Here is a 6,547-nt window from a genome sequence, read left to right on the forward strand (position 1 = left end):
ACTGTGTGCATGCTGAGGAGGGTTAAGAAGTTTATTGAAGAAAAGAAAGGCATTTTTTGCCCTCCCATAGAGGTGTGTGCAGGTCCAATAATGGAGGAGCACTCAAATGCAGATGTGCAGAGTACAGTGAGGGTCTGTGCTATGCACCTTGGTTGTGTAATTGAAGCAGAGTGAAGAGACCCCAGGACCACACAATAGTACTTGAGATAAAACTTAAGGGGAAGATTTTGTGGTGATGAGAAAAGTCACCCTTGATAATGTTAAGGAATCCTCTGCCCTAAGCCCAGAAAGAAGAAACTGCAGTAATGACTCTGCAGATTGACCAGGGCGCTGAGCAAACTGCCCAAACCTGAAATTTGGAATCAGTTCCTTCCTGGCCTTGGGCGACTCTGCAGCTCTCTCCTGTGGCCTCCGTTGTTGTCCTTGTTTTCATTTGGACCCTCTTCATTGCTTCCCTTGGATTTGTGCTAGCATTCATGTGTCAGGAACATTGCCCAGCCCTGGCCTCATTTCCCTGGAGCAAGCAGGCTTTGTGGCGTAGCATGTATTTCATTTCAAGTTTTCCAACACCATAGAAATTTCTATGACATCATGACAATATGGAAATGGAAGGGGATTGAGCTCTATTTTAGTTTGACAAAATCATCCTATCTTGAAGGAAGTATGCAATCTCCAACCCACTCAATATTTTACATAAAAGACAGTCTCCTTATCTCTAGCTCCCATTCATTCTGTCAATGTGATTCATACTGATCCTGGCCAAACGTGCTCTGTTCATGTTCTCAACACAAAGTGAGACTCAAGGAGATCAAACTCAATTTAACGCTTCTGAAGGGTCCAGGTCCAGCACTTGTCTTTATTGGGGACAGCACATACACATTTTACTTCTTGAGCAGTGGAGTTTTCTCATCTGCAAAGAAAATTATGTTTTAGTTCATGAAATTGATTTCTATACTTGTCTGCAAGGTCACTAGAAGTATACAATTTATGCAATAGAATGTGTTTGTACCTAGTTTTCAGTTAGAACATTGAGGCACAATTGGGATAAATTAGGCAGTCCTGTAGAATAAAACAATTACCAATAGGAAATTATTTTTTATTTTTTTATTTTTATTTAGTCGTCATTGATGTCCTCCACCCCTAGGTGGCGCTCTAGAGGGCTGAGCTGCCACCACTAGCAGCAGGGCAGCTACCAGGGATCTGCCCTTTGGCAAAGTCGTAGAGTACACTCCATCTCCATCTGTTCCTCTCTGGAATTAAAAACTTCAAATGCCAAGTTAAGTAAATCTCGAATAGGGGTTTGAGGACCTGAGGATGGTCTTAATTTTTTCAAAAAGCCTCCTGAGTTGGTTTAGGAGGGATGTAAAAACACCAACTGAGTTATCAGAGACCACTGTTTTATTAGGCCCCAACCCTAGTACCCTCCGAAGAGTCAGCTGGCTGGGGGTAAGAGAGCGATGGGCCACGCTTGTGAAGAGTTCCTGATCGGCCAGCTGAGTCACGTGGTGGATCGGAGGCACTGATGTTTTATAGGCATGCCGATTCTCATGACATCTGTTTTCTCGGGATGTTTGGAGTCTGGGGGCACCTGGAGTTTCGCGATATCTCCACTTTTGGCTTCGGGGCTTCCGCTGAGAGATAATGTGGGGGAGGGACCCAACTTTTCACTCACATGTTCTGAGCTTCCATTGTTAACAAGTGGGAGGCGGAGGTGGGTGCCTCTGCATCTCTTACCGGAATCTGTTTTCCCCTGGCTTGGTTAGGGTTGGTCTCTTGATGCTCCCTCTTAACCTAGGTCATGTGGACTCAACTTTTGGGACTAGCTGGAATGCAAACTCCTTCAGAATTTCCCAGCTTTCACCAGGTGCTGATCCAGATAAGAGGGGCCCTAGTGGCTCTGGCTTTAGGATGTTTCCTGTCTGGCTACACCCATGTCCCTTCTCCTTCTAGATTATTTTTCAGGCTCCTGTGGCCTCTGAATGGATGGCCTTCTTCCCAGGCCATGGGAGTCTCTCCTCGGTCTGACACTCAAGGAGAAGTCATGCTGTCTGGGTGCATGTACAGAGCCACAGGGTACTGCTTGTGGGACTGTGGATAGAACTCAGAGCTCCAAGCTAAGGGTCCTGTACATGAGTATATGAGACCAGGACTGTGGGGATGCTCTTGGGGTAGGAAGAGAAACGAGAGTGCTTCCTGCAGGTCAAGATCTGGCTCTCCTGGACTGGCTCATCCTGACTTTCAGAAGTCCTAAGTTTTGCGTGGCCTTCCAAGTTGTTTTGAAAATATATCTGTTCAGGTAGTACGAAAAACATGTTGTATTTAGCAGCTTGATAGTTTGATTTATAGCTTCAAATGTCTTACCTGAGGTCCTTAATCAGACAAAGCAGCACATTTGGAGTACTTCACATGGCTCCAGATATTTCTGCTAACATTAAAATCAGATTTTCCCCTCAAGTACTGAGGTTAATCCCAGGGGCACTCTACCTCCGAGCTGCACTTCCATCCCTTTCATTTTTTATTTTGAATCAGGCTTTCTCTAAACAGCTGAGAGTTTCACTGACTAACTGAGGCTGGCCTAGAACTTGTGGACCTGTGTAAGCCTCCCAAATACTAGGATTACAGACATGTGCCACCATGCCTGGCTCTGCTAATTTTTTATTTTCTATACATATGGCACAATGGGGTCCAATGAGGTTTTGGTCAACCCTTGAAGACCAAACATCTTCTCAGTATATGAAAGAAATGTGAAAATTTAGGGTTGCTGTGGTAGACTGAGATTTCTTGTTTTAAGATATAGTGTGTGATAGATCCAGAAGGTGGGCAAGATCCACAGAGCAGGTGACCATTACCATGGTAAAGACAAACTCTTACTCTGCGTTCCAGGGTGAGGGGGCACCGAGCATGGGGGCCTATGGGGAGGCACCAGGACAGTTATGTGGTTGAGGAAGAGTCACTGGGAGCCAGAGCCTTTGGTGTGGTTTCCCCATGTGAGCAGGCAAGCTGGCACCTACTGGCTTGGGACAGGCTGGTCTGAACTGTTTTGGTGCATGTAGGAGATGTTACCTGCCCTGGTGTGATTAGGGCCAATTAGGTGATTGGAGTGGCTGGTTGGCATTGGACAATCCTGCTCCTCAGTGAGTTGGTTGCTATTTTTAGGAATTATCTAATCCTGGGGTAAGCAGTCCCTCCAGGGTCAGAGAGGGCCCAGAGGTCAAAGCATGGGAATACAAGAAATGAAGCCCACTGGGCATACCTTGCTCAATACAACTTCCTTTTGCCATGGCGTTGCAGTGGTGGTAACAGTGGTATGGTGACTGACCTGCTGCTTTATGCCTGATGGTAGGCCTTGTGTTGATGGCAAGGGCGAGCAGCATTGTTCTTGTTGCAGGGAGGAGCCCGACCCTGACACAGGCCTGGACCAGGATGTCTGCTGTTTTACCACCCTGAGAATAACCAATGAGTGGTGAAGGTGTTTGGCATGCAGGTGGCCTCTCTGTGGGACTGCCAGTCTCGGATTCCCTTGTGCCAGTCAAGCACATTGGTTAGAGTATCTGAGATTCAGCAGCTCCCTGGCAAAGGCTCAGAATCCTTAGCAGACACCACAGGGCTCCCAGCATGCCCAGCTTGACTCAGCTGTGGTCGGGCCCACTGAGGCCCCATGTGTAGCCTCCTGGATCCATCTTCCCTGTCTAGCTTTCTCACTCCCTCAGTCTCTACAAGGCCTTCTCTGATATCACCCCCACCACATGCAGAAAACAATACAGGATTCCATCATAGTGTGTCCTGTATCACAGAACAACCTGCACATTTATGACCCAGTGTCTCATAGTAGAAGATGAATTCTTTGAGTAAAGCAATTTCATTATTATTATCATGATGACCTTGTATTTTTAATATCTCTTCCAGCTTTGTTCCTAGAATCAGACATGATTTTGGAAAGCAGTGGTTCTGAACTTTCTAACATGAAAAGGATAAAAGATGCAAGGCTCAATAACTGGTATTGAGTGAAATTGAAGAGCTTCTGTACAGCAAAGAAAACTTCCAAGAACCTCAATCAAGAGCCAACACACCGGAAGATTTTTGCCACCTACGCTTCCAATAGATGACTAATATCTAGAATATAGAGAGAACCCAAGAAACTCTGCACTAAGAAAACTAATAACCCAATCAAATATGGGCAAGTGAATTCAATAGACACTTGACTGAAGAAGAAATTTAAATGGACAATAAGTGCATGGAAAAAAAAGCTGAACATCATTGGCCAGAAGAGAGATGCAAATCAAAACCACCCTGAGATTTCACCGAACTCCAACTAGAATGACAATCTTTCAAAACACAACAACAAATGCTGGTGAGGGTGCAGAGAAGTAGGAACTCTAAAACATTCTTGGTGGTATTGCAGGTTAGTGCAACCACTTTGGAAAACAGTATGAAGGATCCTCAGAAGAATGGGAGCAAACTTACCATTTGATCCAGCAATAACACTTCTGGATATCTACCCAAAAGAAAGGAAACCAAACCACCAAACTAATGCATGTATATCTATGTTCATAGCTGCACAATTCACCATTGCCAAACTATGGAACCAGCCAAGATGTCCATCCACAGATGAATGGACTACAAAACTATGGGATATGTACACAACGGAATTTTACTCAGCCATAAAGAAAAACACTATTACATCATTTACAGGGAAATGAATGGAACTGGAGGACATTATGCTAAGTGAGATTAGTCAGTCAGAAAAAATTAAGAAATCAGATGCTTTCCCTAATATGCAAAAGCTAGGGAGAAATGGGTAACAGGAGAAACTCTGGATGAAGAAGGAGACCCTATAGAGGAGCAAATAAGGCAACCTAATTGAGGATATGGGAGTAGGGAAGAGGGAAACTCTCTAAAGCACATGATATACTTAAACAGACACATCAAGGTCATTCACTAAGCCAAGCATGGGAAGGAGGGTTGGGAAGGGAATGGGGTGGTGTTCGAGTAGGGGCTGTTTGGGGGATGTGTGCATGTATGTCTCCACAAGTTTTTTTTTTAAATCTCATTAAGATTTATGCCTACAATGCACCAATAAAAACAGTTTTTATAAAGATGCATAGGTAATTTTCCAAAATGTTTCATATAATCTACAAACAGCCTTTGAGACAGTTTTGCATTATTTTGTCTTACTATTAAGGAGACATATGTATTATGGAAAACTTCATTTGTTTGGATTTTTTTTTTTTTTTTTTTTTGCGGGTCTGGGGAAGGGTCTGGGCATTTGACCTCCAAGCTATACTCCCTGCCCTAGTTTTTGTTATTTCTTTTGAAAGCGGGTCTCACTGAAGTACAGAGGGCCTCACTAAGTAGCTGAGGCTGTCCACAAACCGCAATCCTCCTGTCTCAGCCTCCCGAATGCTGGGATTACAAGCGTGCACCACCATGCCTGGCTGTTTGGATTTTTAATTGTCAATTATAGTAGCTATCAATTTTATAATAGACAAGTTAGGAACATATAGAAGAGAAGCTAAAATGATAGAAAATCAAGTACAAATGAATTAACATCATGTAAGTGCAGGCAGAATTTTAAGTTCATTTAAAAAAGTAAAAATTTGAATATATCAAGGTGTTGCCAAAGCCTGGCACCTGCCCTCAAAGCCATATAAAATAATTGTGACAAGATTTTGGAAAGAAGGAAAAGGAAATGTATTGATTTCCTAGCAACTTGGAGAAACCAGTGTACTTAAGTGTTCAGGAACAAGCCCTGGATTCTCCCTGAACAAGGAATCAAGTCCCTTTCAAGTCAGCTCTTCAGGGTCATGCTGGTGTCTTATCAGAAGGGACATAGTTCATGTCTAAGTCTTTCTTGAGTCAGTTCAGATGCTAGGTGTGAAGAAAGCTTGATACATTTCTAAATGATGCCAGCAAACTTGGAAACTCTGTGTGGGAGTGTGCATTCAGGGTATAGGATAGTGGGGAAAACATGATGTTGAATTGAGCCACATTTACTTATTTGTGTATGTTTTCAGTTCTTGAGGTTTATTGGGCCAGCCATGTCTGCAGACCCCATGGGGAGGCAGCACTGACATAGGGATGTGCTATGCCATGGTGAGGGTGTGCGCTATGCAGCTTGGTTGTGAGACTGAGGCAGAGGCGAGAGCTGATCCCAGAAGCCACATATGAGTCCTCGAGGATGGGACTTATGGGGATGCTTTTGTGGTCATGAAGGAGGCTAGAGGCCACAGCTCTGGCTCTAACTGCAGATGGACCTTTTCACTGAACAGAAATCAGAGACCCTGGAATTTGGGGTCAACCTCTGTCAGGCCCCAGAAGGCCCTGAATCCCTCTCCACTGGCCTCAGTAGGTGCCTTTGATCCATGTGGACCTTCAGCATTGCCTACTTGTGGGTTTATGATAAAACCAAATGGCAAGGACATTGCTCATGTCTTGACCCTCCTTTGTGTGGACAAGGAAGTCTTTGGGGCCTGGTCTATCTTTTATTCCAAGCCCCATACCTGAGCTCACAATTTCTTCACCTCTTCGATATTGCAATACAAGACTC

The sequence above is a fragment of the Muscardinus avellanarius genome (assembly GCF_963383645.1).
Source record: "Muscardinus avellanarius genome assembly, chromosome: 14".
Taxonomy (NCBI): Eukaryota; Metazoa; Chordata; class Mammalia; order Rodentia; family Gliridae; genus Muscardinus; species Muscardinus avellanarius.